The 14,221-nt window shown below is 39.6% G+C and overlaps 1 pseudogene; it reads left to right on the top strand.

Moving 5' to 3' along the window:
- Window positions 1-2,213: 2,213 nt before the first annotated feature.
- Window positions 2,214-3,188, top strand: LOC149170461 (casein kinase II subunit alpha pseudogene; annotated as a pseudogene).
- The last annotated feature ends 11,033 nt before the right edge of the window (window positions 3,189-14,221 follow it).

Genomic DNA, 14,221 nt, shown 5'->3' with positions numbered 1-14,221 from the left:
TGTGAGAGAGCCCTCTCAGACTAGGGAGGCTAATCCTTAGTCAAGAGTCTGGTCTGAAATAGTTACATAGAGTCTAACTGATAGTAGCCATCAGTACATGATTTTGTGATAACATTTTGGTGCATCTGCCGAGAGCCTGAAGATTATTCTTTCCCGAAATCATGAAGCTGAACTTCTGAAGGTAGCAGGAGCTCAGAAGGTTTTTGAGGCTGCAAAACTACCTTGGCGACTCCATTGTTGAAGAATTCGAAATTCATAGGTTCATGGTGATTCCACTAGAGTTATGAAGGACCCAGAAGCTACCACTCTTAGTTCAAGGTATGCATGCATAGATTTTTCAGGAATTCATGGTTTCCCAAATCATTTTCCCAAGGATGCATATTTTCTAAGGAATGGTCCCAAATTTAATGGAGAAGATTTGAGTTTAACTCTGAAGCATATCTCAGATTTCTGTCATTTTGTTGAGCTTCTTAGAGTTAAACATGAGGATGTTTGCATTATGTTATTTTATGATTCACTTCAAGGGAAATGCAAACAATGGATTGAAAGTTTTCCTATCAAATCCGTTAAGTCATTTCAAGACTTATGGCTTATGTTTTTGGAGGAATGGATAGATAGGTCAGAGGTGGTGACAGACTCTCCCTCAGTTGAAGGTTTTAGACAATGGAATAATGATCATAGTAAAGAAGAAACAAATGAATATTTTTCTTTGTCCTTGTCCTCATATCTAAAATCCTTTGACTGCAAGTCAGAGGATAAGATGAGATTTTTGAATGAAGTTGCTGAGGACATTGAGAAAGAAATTGAAGGTTTAGAAGGTCAAATTCAGGCATATAGTTTTCATAATCATGATCATTATTTTCAGAGGTTTTCTATGGCAGAACGCAAGGAGAGAATGCTAGTTCCTTTCTCTTTCACGATTGAGGAACTGAACACTGTTGTTGAAGATCAGTTTGCACAGTTGGAAAGTTACAAGAAAAATCAAGCTGATCATATATTCTGGGATCCTATAGCTGATTACATGGAAGAGTTTTACTCTCCAGTGTTTCAGTTTTCCTATAAAGATCAGAGACAATTTCAGTGGCAGCGGTCATCATACTATCATATTGGCTCTGAACTCCGATGCAGTCAAAGAAATCAAATATCAGATAAAACAGAGGATTGGCTACATTGGAAATTTCATATTGATTGAGCAGAAAGAAGTTGAAATTGTTAGGGTAGGTAGGTAGAGGTAAATGCAAAATAAGCTCAAGGTCAACTGAGCATTTTTCAGTAGAAGTAGCTTTCTTTCTCCTACAGTCATGCTGGTCAAGCAAATTTCTGTTTGTCAAATAAATTTTATAAGGCACTGGAACTGCGAGTTCTTAGTGTACCACAAGGGCACACTATCCCAAGTGGAGCCACTGTTATCACTGAAAGTTCTGTTGCCAAAATTGCTCAGACTAGCTTAAGGACAAAGTGTTTTCGCAGCGCAACAATCTTTTAGCAGTTTCGCAGCGCAACCTGTTTTAGTGATTTCGTAGCGAAAAACACCGACTTTGCACTGGCTGCGCTACGAAATTGGGGAATTGTTCAAATCCATAGCCAATATCTCACCCATATCACCTTTGTCTCCTATGGGTTCTGTGGTAATATGATATATGCATAGAAAAGCCTGTTTCTGCAAATTGATAGTGAAGTTTGTAATTCATCTGAGTTATGGCTACAGGCTTGCTTGCCTTCTAGTGAGAGTTTAAAGCTTGTTAACCAGGATAAAAGTCCTCAATCAGTTCCACTGTCAATGACAGCTGAGGTTAATAGAAAGGTGGTTTTTGAATAAGGTGCCAATCATAAGAAGGAAAGCATATCAAGATTTAGAAGATGCTGGTCGTGGTATAGTGTCTTAGAAGATGCATCATTGGAAAGAAAGGATTTTCAGACTTCTGCAAGTGATTACTTGAGAGCTCTTTCTATAGTAGAACGCTTGGAAGAACCCAACAGTCGACATATTTCACAACTATGTTTTAAGATATGTTTGGCTCTACAGATGCAGAACAAGATCCCAGATGCACTAAGCTATTTAAAATCCCAGCTTGTATACAAATGAAGCTGAGACATCCAAAGATGAAAGTTCTGGCAAATATGCACAGACAAATAATGTTCCCGAGGGAGATCTCCATACTGGTACACTGGCTACAACTGTTGTGGATGAGGTTGATGTGCTTAAAGGTCTAATGTCAGATCTTTCAGATAAGATTGAAGATATCAAGGCGATGATGTCAGCTCCACCGTTGTCTGAGGTTCTTCAGGCTCTTTATGATGATAAGAACGTTTCTCAGGATAAAAATGCTTGTATAAGTGTGAATTCCTCTCATGAAGTAGAAGCTGGTTATCGACTAAAAGGTAGTGCATATGTCATCTTCAAGTATACATGGTTGTGGGATCGTGTACGTGTCAGTGATGAGCTTTTGAAATGTTAAGATTTGGCGAACGGTACTAGCTGTTTGTTCATTAGTTCTTCCACCGACAAAGGACATAGACACATGTTTTAAAAAAACCGCATGCAGTTATGCTTCTATTATTCTTCCGCCATTTAACAATCGGCCATACAGTCATTCCGGCAAGAAACTGAAACAGAGAAAGCAGAGGGTTTTGAGATTGATTCACCTTACTTGCGCTGCAAAAGTGATCAGGAAGATTATGAGGTTGTGCGAAAAGTGGGCAGGGGCAAGTACAGTGAGGTTTTTGAGGGTGTCAATAGCATTAACAATGAGCGATGCATTATCATGATCTTGAAACCTGTCAAGAAGAAGAAGATCAAGAGAGAGATCAAAATATTGCAGAACCTTTGTGGAGGTCCAAATATTGTGAAGCTGCTTGATATAGTTCGGGACCAGCAATCTAAAACTCTTAGCTTGATTTTTGAATATGTAAACAACACAGATTTCAGAGTCCTTTATCCGACATTATCGGATTATGATATTCGATACTATATTTATGAGCTTTTAAAGGCTTTAGATTACTGTCACTCCCAGGGAATCATGCATCGTGATGTTAAGCCACACAATGTCATGATAGACCATGAGCAGAGGAAACTTCGTCTCATAGATTGGGGCCTTGCAGAATTTTATCATCCTGGCAAGGAGTATAATGTTCGGGTTGCATCAAGGGTTTCACAGTCAACAAGATATGTATGCAGGGTCTCATGAAAGGGTAGGTGCAATTTGCATGAGTCAAGTACAGTGAGAAAATAGAAATAACAGTACTTTTGAGCTGAAAGAGTTCAAGAAATGATTCAGACTTGTGTGTAAGGCAACAGAAGAAGTTGATCAAATCTTCTTGTTGATTGTATTGGATGGGCAGACCAGCATCATAACATACAACTTTTATGCCTTTGGATAAGACAAAAAATTGCATTAACTGTAAGAAATAGCAGCAAAGGGAGATGAAGGTTCATGATGTTTCTGTGCATACATCGGTTTTGGGAAAACCACATATTCTATATGATTATAATGACAGATCTCAGAAGGTTGATCAAGACACTCAGGCTCTCAAGGTTGCTGCCAAAGTTATATTGGACTGCCTTGTTTGTATACCTTCAGAATTCTGCACCTTTGCTGCAAATATATTTTGGTCAGGATTGAGTACTTTAGCAGCAGATGCATCCCAAGTACTTTTACAGGAATGTACTGGCTATCATGAACGTGTTATGCTGCATGAACTCGGTTTTTCCATGGGTACTATTAATCGGATAAAGGATTATCAACTTTGTTCATTCGATGCAGAACATTCTAGCATGTCTGAAGAATGCCATGAACTAAACAATACTGTCAAGAACAATGGTCAAATTGATACAGAAAGCAATTGCAGCGGAATGTGACATTTTAACAGATGATGGTGTTGAAACAGAAGATCATAAACCTTCTGAGGCAGTTATCTCTTGTTCAGGGATAAAAACCCAAGACAATGAATTTTGTTTTAGCCTCTTATGTCAGGCAGCTATTGAAACTCCAAGGATTCTTAATCTTTCAGGCAGTGAACACTTTAGTGGACCTTATGGGGAGGGTTTTGTTTTCATTGCCAATGATTGGCATACATTTCTTCTTCCTTGTTACTTGAAGACAGTCAAATTTTGGGTTGAAGCTGTGTTTTTGAAATTTCACAGCAGTTTCGTAGCGCGCTACGAAACTGCTGTAGCTGCATGTTACAGTTCAGTTGATCTATTAAGATTAACAAAGCGGCAATTTTTTTTTGAAATGTTGTGTCATCACAAGGTACATGAAACGGTGGACATCACATACAGGATGCTCTATTTTGGTTAACTAAAGGATAAAAGCATACTCCTTTGGATTCGAATATGTTGAGGCAAACCAAGGACCGACAAACAGGAGCAGTTTCCTATATTTCAGGGTGTTGGAAAACATGTTACATTAAAGGCCAGCAAGCAACTATAGACACCTATCACAGCCAAACTAAAAGAAGCCACTTGTCAGAGAATGAGCCTGTTCTCTCCTTTCTCTCGTAGGAACACCATCCTGGTTGTAATAAATGCTATTTCCAGCATGATGTAGAATTAGAGTTTTAATTGTTTTAGGATTCCAGCGCTGTCAATTAATAGGCAGCTGTAATTATTAGTTAGTTAAAAGTTAGTAGGTGTCATCATAGGCAGTCATCGAGCTCCCCTCATGCTGGAGGAGGAAGCTCCAAGTAGTTAGAGTCATGTTTTTATATATAGCTGAATGATCTATGTAACAGGGGTTGGATGTTTTGATAAAGAAGAAGACTATTTTGGTTTATGTATAGCAGAGCTCAGTAATACAAATAACTGTTATTTCTTCTCAGGATTCACAATAGATCTTATTGTTCAAATGTGTGATGGTTATTCTCTTTAGTGTTCTTTTACAGTCTTGTTATTGCATAATCACTCAGAACTCATGTTTCATGCTCTGACTTCCTGTATGCTTGGCAAACTGTGTTTCATATAGGTTATGTTTGAACATTAGATGTAAAGTGCCCTGATTTCTATGAAAGGATAGTGCCATTGTTTACTGAGATTTTAGTGACTCCATAAGCCCAATGGGAACTAATTTGATATTTGTCCAGCCAGCATATTTTCTTCATGTGTCTTATAAGAGTTAGCCATCTTTCCTTGTCATTAATCAATATTCATAATCTGTGAGAGAGCCCTCTCAGACTAGGGAGGCTAATCCTTAGTCAAGAGTCTGGTCTGAAATAGTTACATAGAGTCTAACTGATAGCAGCCATCAGTACATGATTTTGTGATAACACAAGCTAAGAAGGACAATAAATTATCACCAAAGTATTATGGTTGTTAAAAGACGCTGCAAAAGATTGGTACTATGGCATACAAATTGGAGCTTCCTGCATCTTCCTGAGTGCGCCCATTTTTCAATGTTTCATGCTTAAAGAAGTTTATAAGTGACAAGCTCCCAATTCAAACAATATTGTCAAAACTTGATGAGGAAGGAAAAATCATATTGGAACCTGAAGCAGTCACAGAAACAAGAACTCGACAGCTACAAAATCGATCAATTTCAGAGTATCTCATCAAGTGGAAGAACTTACCTGCTGAAGGTTCCACATGGGAGGATGAGAATTTTATACAGAAGCATCCAGAACTACTCAAGCATTGAGGACAACACTTTTTGAAGGAGAGGGGCATGTTAGGTCCCTATACTACTAGTCTAACCCCTTATTGTTATTAGTGCAACCCCCTTATTATATTGTTGTGCCCATGTAGTCCCCATATTGTTATTATTGTGCCCCATAGAAGCCCACTATTGTTATTGTTGTGCCCTTACATTATTATTGTTATGTTGGCTTTGATTACATTATGACCCCATAGACTCCTATATATAGAAATGAGGTCTTCTCATTTGTATCATCCAAGAATTGTTCATTTTTGTAATTGAAAGGAGGTTGCCCCCTCAAAGAGGCTAGTTTCTAAGGTGTTGATCTATCTTTTCTATATTTTTGTGAGCTGGTTTCATAACAATTTTCTAGCATGTTCCCCTTCTCTATTTCCTTCTTCATCATCCTATCATAGCATGATAGAGAACCTACATTTTGGATTCACTCATGACAAGATGGAATCGGTCTGATAAATCCCTAGTCTAAGATGTTGCAAGATGATCCACTGATTCAGTCGGAACCAGGTGGTAAGATGAGGGAGAGGCGAAATGAATACAAAATTACACAACTCTAGTGGTCAAGGGTCAAGTAAAAACGTTGAGACTGTGCAATGCATAGATCAAGCTTGATTGGACTTGATGATTTTATAGTTGGTGAGCTCAAGGAGATAGACTGAGGGATTGATTATTGAAGTTTCCCACTATGCATTGTTGGAAGGATAGGGAGGCCAGGTGACTAAGAAATTACATATTTCAAGAGCTCAAGGGTTGGGATTGAGAATTGAGACTATTCCATGCATAATTTAGGCTTGGCTAGAGTGGTGGATTGCACAACATTGGAGCTCAATGGTTGGGCTTGAGCATTGAGGCTAGATAGTCCACAGTCTTGGGAGGTAGGAACTATGTTGCATAATTCCAAGAGGCTGGGTTGTTTCTTGAGAGTTGAGACCGCACAATGTGAAGTTTAGGAAGGACAGATGAGGTTAAGCTGCTTGGTCAGAAAGCTTTTGAATTTGACTAAGTGTGGGAATAATGAGGCTGGTGTGATAGCGAAAAGACTGGATTGTGATCACACACTTAGAAAACTTGACAACACAACATATATCTTCCAAAAAACATGAACAACATACTTCCCTCAGTGCAACAACTTTGTGATGACAAGCGCGACACTGAATATACACTTTTTGACGACCATGATGAAACTTGTGCGATAGTGCTTACAAATTTGGAAATGATTGTGACACATGTTTACATGGTAATACAAACTCTTTTATGAAAATATTACCCCTTGAAACAACCAAAACTAACTTTCGTGCAATGTATGACACTTGACATGTGAAAATACGACACCTTGATTTTCTTGTAAATGGGACCAAAACACTTATAGAAAACACAAACAATGAGTCTCATTGTTTGTGATGACAGTATGCAAGATTAAGGTACGCTCCAAAATTTGGTTGTAGGAAAAATTTGTGGAGGGTGTTGTAGTAACAACAACAATGGCATAGGGAAATTTGCCTTCCACTGGTCCCAAAGATGCTCTTATAGCTTTGTCAAATGCATCTGTGTGGACTTGGAAAGGAAATTCCAAATTGGGACCCCTTAGAATTGGTGTAGTGGTTAATTTATCCTTTAACTCTTCAAATGCCACTTGACATTCATCTTGCCAACAAAATATGAATCCTTAGTCAGCAATCCGAACAAATATGAGGCCATCTTACTAAAATCCGTAATAAATATCCTATAGTATCCAACTAGACCAAGGAAACTTCTAACATCCCTTTATTTCTAAGGGACAAAGACCCTTTTGATAATGGAAATATTGTTAAGGTCAACTTGGATCCCTTCCTTAGAAATTAAGTGATTTAGGAAATTCCCTGAAATCATAAAAAATTCACACTTTTCAAGACTTAGTGAGAGATTCATTTTAATTCATTTCTTTAAAACATTACACATATTGGAAAGAGCTTCTTGGAAATCATTCCCATAAGGAGTGAATTCATCCATATAAATTTGAACTGTGTCATGAACAAGATCATCAAAATACTCAAAACTACCCTTTGGAATGTAGTAGGGGAATTTCACAACAAAAATTGAAGGACTCTATAATAAAAGGTCCTCCATGGACAAGTGAAGGTGGTCTTATCCTGATCCTCAAGGCTAATCTGGATATGATTATACCCACTAAAACCATCCAAGAATGAAAATAACTTTTTCCTTGCAAGACCATCCAAAACTTGATCAATGAAAGGCAAGGGAAAATGACCTTTCTTTCTAGCCTTGTTGAGTTCCCTACAGCCAACACAGATCCTCCACTTCCCATTCTTCTTAGGTACTATAATAAGAGGGGACACCCACTCACTATCTGAAATGGGATAAATGAATCCTGCATCCAATAAATTTTCCAAATTTTCTTTCACAATGTCTTTAAGGGTAGGGTTCATTCTTATTTGGGGTTGGTGCATAGGTTTGCATCCCTCTTTAATGGAGATATGATGGGTACAAAATGGGTGATGCACCCATTACATCTCCTTATAGTCCCAATCAAAAGCATCAAGATGTCATCTTAACATAGTGAGCACTTTATCTCCCTACTCTACGGAGAGGGAATTATTTATTTTCAGGGCTCTGGATGGACTGATTTCCATAGTCTTAGCATGATATTTATTAGAACTAGCAGTGAATAGTTTGGCCCATGGGTTTTTCCCAGGTTTTCCTAAGGGTTCCCCTACTAGTTCATCAATTGGCATGGTAGCAAGAGATTGGTTCTGCAAAAAGTTATCAATAAGGTCATCCTGTCTAGTTTCCTGCATCCTATTGTTGGGAACTAGGACAATATCGAGAGGGGGGAGGTGAATCAGTATTATAACAATTTTACCAATTTAAAAATTTATTTTACTTAGTGCACATCATTTAATACTTCAGTAATAATTTAAGTAACCATAACATAGATTAATATCAACAATCAAAATGGAACACACACGAACAAGTAACTTTCATAACTATTCTTCAATTCATTCATAGGGTAAGCTAAAACTTACAATTACATAGTTATAGCTTGAACCAACAAGAAGCTAAAACTTCCTATTTTGTCAGCTACAAGTGAATGGAACTACAACCCCACCTATTCTCCAACACCCACTAGAAGGAGAACCAATTCCTAATAAGAAATCTACAATGTTCTTTGACACTTAGTGATCTATTTTCCATCCATTTTCATACGAGGACCATGAATTCCTTCTCTAATTTTCTAACAAACAATTTATCCCTATCACCCATAAAAAATCACCTACAACAATCTTTGATTATTGTGAAAAACATCACGTCACCATACCAACATCTCACTACACCATAAGCTCTGTCTCAAAAAAAAAACTTTTGTTGATTCAACTTAATTAGCCCTATTTTTATAAATTTTTATTTTTGCTAACTTTGGCTTTGCTTATTTTTGAATTTGTTCATGAAGCCTTATATTTTCCCTTATCCTCTTCATATCAGTCTTCTAGACATGTTCTCCAAGTTATCTCACCTTAATAGCCATTCTCTCCAAGTTAAACTAATTTTTTATGCTTATTTCAATCAATCTGCCTCTTTACAAGTTTTAGTAGTGTTGTTGGCTTGAGGGGGCTTGACCTAGGTTCGAAGTTAATTAGAAAAACAAATCCCTGTACTATTGGCCCTTTCGGCAATAGCCCGTGCAGTGCAGACTGAGGTCTCACCTGAAGCAGTATGGGGGGATGCTGGAACCAAGTTTCTGCACCCTTGAGATGTCTGAGGAGTCGGTTTAGTCCAATTGTGAATACCTTTGCACAAGTCACTTCAGGCGCTATCCTGACCTACGAGACCTTCACAATCTGTTATAATCACCTTCGCACTGCCCTAACTAGGGGCTGAGGTGATTTCGTGTTGCTTTAGCAGCGATCTGCGCTACTTCCCCAAGTTATACCGTAGATCTTACTTATCTTCTTATAACGGTTAGTTATCTTCGCGTAAACATATACTTAATCTTATATTCACTTTATCAACACATTCATATAAGTCCGTACATCATATAAACAATAGAAATGAAATTTATATATGATACATTCAATGCACAAAATAGGAAAATGATACGTAGAAATGATGCAAAACTTCTCTTTATTACTTCTCCAAAGTTTACAGACTCGACTCGCCCTACGCACTTAGCTGTGGGGGTCCACGCACTCAGCTGCGGACTATCAGGCCTCTGCGCACTCAGCTGTAGAGCCTTCGCCTACTCTATGACCCAAAGATTCGACTCGACACTTAGATAAGACTCAATTCTTCATCCTTCATTCCTAACTATCCTTCCATTATTTACAACTTAGAGCCTCATTCTATTTATACAATCCCATGGTCCATGGACCATGGGAAGATTTCTAAAGCCAACGTTACTTTACAAAAATGAGGGCAGATAACCCTATGACTCATTTACAATCTTCGCGCTCTGCGCCCACAAAATGTAGAGTCTTTACATTGGATTTGGTCAAAATCTGGGCTTTAAGCCTCAAAACTTGCCTTGGGGGATCCCGCGCCCAATAGGCCCCGAACACAAACATCATGACTCACCCTCAAGTCACTCTGTCGATCAGGAGATCTTCGTGTGGGAACCTCCCAACTTTGTTCGAACTGCTGCAAGATCGGTAATGCTCTAAATAGCTTCCTATTGTATCTCCTACACACGTTGTTTAGATATTGTTGTATCTAATCTGCTTCCTTGTATTTTCTCCTGCATTCCCTGCATCTGTTTATAGTCCCACGCCTCCTGTTGTGGAGATAAATCCTCTCTGCAGACAGAGACGATACCTACTAGCCCAGACCAGGTCTAGCAACAATCAAACAATGCTATCACGCATGTTCCTAATTGCAAATTAAAAGTGAATGATGAGAACCTACTTGGATTCCAATGCTAATATTTGTAAAAGAGATGTCACTCTCATTCCTTTGCCTCGGTCGGTCACGATCCCCACGATCTCTGTGATTGGACACCTGCACATGCAAAGAACAACACAAATACAAGCATAAAATCCAATAGATGCAATTATACATCAGTCAGAAAAGATATAACTCAACATCAATCATTACAAGAGACAATGAGAGTGGAATCATAATGATAGTCATCTATTATTGATAAATAACAAAGAGGAATACAACCATAGTTCTGACGTCAAATCCTCCTTTGGCTGGGTAGTCAGCTACACAAGTCTTGCAAAGCTTATTGGGATAGGAAACAAGCCTCTCTCTCTTGGGTGACAAGAATCTCCTCACTTAGATTTGGCCTTATGGGTGCAAAGAAGGCTCTTGTAGCTTCAAACTCTTGAACTCCTGGTATTCTCTATCACTATGCTGGAACTAGCTTGCTCAAGGCATAGAGACAAGCTTTTATAGATAGAGAGTAAAGAGATAGGATCAACCACATTATTCATGGGATTGGCTTTATCACTTAGAAACTTCCATGAAAGGTGGCAAACCACTTCCCTTCTATGGAGATTCGAAGCCAAACCATCCTAGCTCAACATAGGTTTAGTTGGTGAATGGGTTAAGGAGAACCTTCGGAAGCTTGTTTGTTAAAAACTTTACTCAACTAGGTTGGCGCGAGTGCGACTCTGAGACAGAGCGCTAATGGTGCACCCTCTTTAGAGGATTTCCCTCATTGGCGCGGGCGGTACACTGTGGACCCGCGCTAATGCAAAAAGAGCTGTTTTCATGGGTATTCTACAGGAGATGTCTTCAGGGCATATGAAGCTCATACTTAGAGGAATATGATGCAAGTGGTTTCAGGTCATGTCACTTCTCACAAGTCCCAGAATGAGTCCTCCAATGTGCGGGAGAGGGGTAACAGGGATGGTGACAAACGGTGACAAATTACTGTGTAATAGATTCCCCCTAAAGCATGAGGCCCGAGGAAGAGAGAGGGGTGAAATGCTTTACAAGAACATGCGTAACTGAAAACACTGCCGCCGGAGAACCTGCGTAAAGAAGTACAACCGATATCCCAACTACATGATATATGTGGTATGGGCGTAGCCATCCATAACAGAGTACATAATAAGCTAGATCCAAGGTATGGACGCAACCATCCAGTGAGGATCGATAAAGAGACTTAGGCATGGTTGCAGCCATCCAGTGAATGAGTCATGTAATGATCATAATAAGCCACAAATCGCAGCCTGGATTCCAACTAAAAAAATCCAGGGTCTTGCGTTCCATCTCGACCCAAATAGAGTACAAGTTCAAGCATGTGAATATGTAAGTTGGATTCGAACATGCATGAACATCGTCTGATTACCAGTCAATGATGAAAACTGTTAACAGACGCGAGAGGTACCACCAATAATGATAGTGGCCCTCAATGTACTATAGGTACAATCTACGGCATGCGAATGAGTGAGCTGGCGTCGAACACCCGTAGAATCATTCGATTGGAGGCCAATAATGAAAACCTCGCGTCGAACACGAAGAACCCGCCATTGAGGCATGCAGGCTTTAAGGCACCGGAAGGGAGTCTCTAGATCAACTTCCTGGATAATGAGCTAAAGTCGATAGGAAGTGACCTTGATCAAAGGTGGGCCATAATGTTTCCCACATCATTGACACGAGACAGAGGAAGAATGTTGTGGTGAATCAAGATTATGTGAGGTATTAGAGGGAGGTTGTAATTTTGCAGAGGTCAACTTCTCTTGAACATATCGGCGGCATGACAGTGGACTTGGCAGTATTTGACATCAAATGAGCAAAGGTCATGGTGACAAGGCAATGATTAGATGAGAGGTCAAACGGGATAACCCAAACTCACGGAGGCTAATGTGAAACAAGATGAGATGTTCCCACCCAGACACGAATGCAGACTAGTGCCATGTTCAAGAGAGACATACTACCGACACGACAACAATTATGGGTCCATTTTCCCCACCATTTTTGGCGAGTACCCCGATTATTTTTTAATGAAAAGCTTGACGGGGATAGCATATGCTTGTAGGGTGTCATTACGACAGAATCTGATGTCATTAATTTTTAACAAGTCTGACAAAGGAAGAACTCGGCGTCTTTTCCTGTTTAGAGAGTCTGAAAAGACAGCAGAAAAGAAAACTCCAGGGGGGGTCCTTTTTCATAAAGTTGTGTCTCCCGAGCCCGAAAAAGTATAAAAAAATACTTGAAAGAACCGCCCGATCATTACGATCGAGGAGTACTTTTCATATGTAGTGACACTGACCTAAAAAAGTAAAAAAGCGATCGATATCACGTCATTTCGTAACCATTAACGAACCTGAAACGACAAGGGTCCGAAGATCTTTTCATTTTTTACACGGTCGGAAAATAGTTTAAAGACGACCACCTCTTATTTATGTTTAACGAGTCAAGAGGGGTAACTCGGCGATCTTTTCATGTTTAGCGAGTCAGAAAAGAGCTGAAAGATGACTCCACAGTGACTTTTTCGTGTATTTACCGAGTCTGAAAAAGTACAAAATACAACTCGTTTCACCATCGAAGTGGCATAAAAGACCTGTTGTTGCACAAGAAGCAAGAGTAAAATCCATTTTCGACCAAAAATATATTAAAATATTCAAAAAAACAACTTTTTAAACCTAAAAACAAGTCAAAAAGTCTATAAATATGGTGAAAATGGTAAAAATCGAATTACTTTTACTTTTTACCTCTTGGATAGTAGGAGTAGTCCATTTGGGGAGCGAACTTCAGGCGGTGATTACGATCAACTCGTGCAACCATTTGGGATTTTGTCGGTTCCAGGTAAGAGGCGCTTTCCTTAGCTCCATTTTCGTACCTTTTTTATGCATTTTGTTCCCTGATTGAGCCTCTGCAAGGAGGAATTTAAAATTTAGGGCCGCGCCCCATTGGCGCGGGTATCCGGCACGGACCCGCGCTAATGGGGTGATTTGCCTAAAGGGGTCGCGCCAACCGCGCGACCTAATTTTTTACATGGAATTTCCCATTGCATTTGAAATTCGTCCGGTTTGTAAGCTTACCAGTGTTCTAATAATGATTTATTCATCCTTGTGGGTGCAAGAAACAAGCAAAAATGGTGGTGGAATGGAAAGAATGGGAACATGATGCCGTAGATGCCTTGGCCATAAAGGATGAGGGATGCATGAATGCTTTAAGAGATTGTGGTCTCAAGAAATTCTTCCTCACATCTTATCTGCGAGCTCAGCCTGAGTTATTCCAGTTCATAGTTGATGCTTGGGATGTTGAGGACCAAGTATTTCGATTACGGGACCAAACCTTAGAGATGGACGTGTCTGATGTGTATTTCATTACCAGGCTGTCATGGAGAGGGGCGAGTCCTATCTTGACTGGAAGTAGACCTTCCGGAGAGAAGATGGGTGAGGTGATGGCCCGAGTGTGTCCAGGGGCACAATTTGGTAAAAACAGTGCTAAGGTGGATATTGCCACCGTTCGGGACTTGGTTCTCAAGGTGATACTATTCACCATCACTCGTGCAGCCGGGGTACAGGCGCCCCATGAGGCGAGCAAGAATCATCTACTACTAGCGGCAGAATGCCTCAGCCCCACCATTTTTGACTGGGCTACAGCGGTGACCACCAATATCAAAA

The sequence above is a fragment of the Pinus tabuliformis genome, chromosome 4_2 (genome assembly GCF_031772625.1).
Source record: "Pinus tabuliformis cultivar Carrire ecotype Pingquan chromosome 4_2, CPIR1, whole genome shotgun sequence".
Lineage (NCBI taxonomy): Eukaryota > Viridiplantae > Streptophyta > Pinopsida > Pinales > Pinaceae > Pinus > Pinus tabuliformis.
This window is presented reverse-complemented; position numbering and strand designations above follow the sequence as displayed.